We start from the raw sequence: 652 nt of genomic DNA, 5'->3' as shown, positions 1-652 counted from the left end.
ATATATATATATATATATATATATATATATATATATATATATATACATATATATATAATTAAATAGTTTATCTTAAAATTTTTTGTTATATGTATTGTTCTCAGTCATTGATATATATATATATATTATATATGCATATATATACATATATATATATACATATATACACAATGGATAAAAATCTGTAACATATATACATACACAGAGACATGTATGTATTTGAACACACACACACGCATGCATATATATGCGTAGGTGTATATATATTTATATATACACACACGTGTGTGTATGTGTGTGCATGCGTATGTGTGTGTGTGTGTGTGTGTGTAAATATACTGATATTCAAAAGTCGTTAGAACGTTTTTTGTTGATTTTTTTTTGGCAACAGAGATTGATTAATCATATAAATGGTGTTAGGAATGACAATTACAAGGTGGTGGTGGTGGTGGCGTTGGTGGTCAATAGGTGTGGCGTTGATAACTGGAGGGAGGTAATAGAGGTCAGTGGTTGTTGTGGTTGTTGTTGTTGTGGCAATGGTGGTGGTGGTTATGTTTTGTTTTGTTCATCAGTAGAAGGATCTATATACATACACACATACACACACACACACACACACACACACACACACACACACACACACACACACACA

Source organism: Octopus bimaculoides, chromosome 28, assembly GCF_001194135.2.
Source record: "Octopus bimaculoides isolate UCB-OBI-ISO-001 chromosome 28, ASM119413v2, whole genome shotgun sequence".
In the NCBI taxonomy this organism is placed as follows: domain Eukaryota; kingdom Metazoa; phylum Mollusca; class Cephalopoda; order Octopoda; family Octopodidae; genus Octopus; species Octopus bimaculoides.
This window is presented reverse-complemented; position numbering follows the sequence as displayed.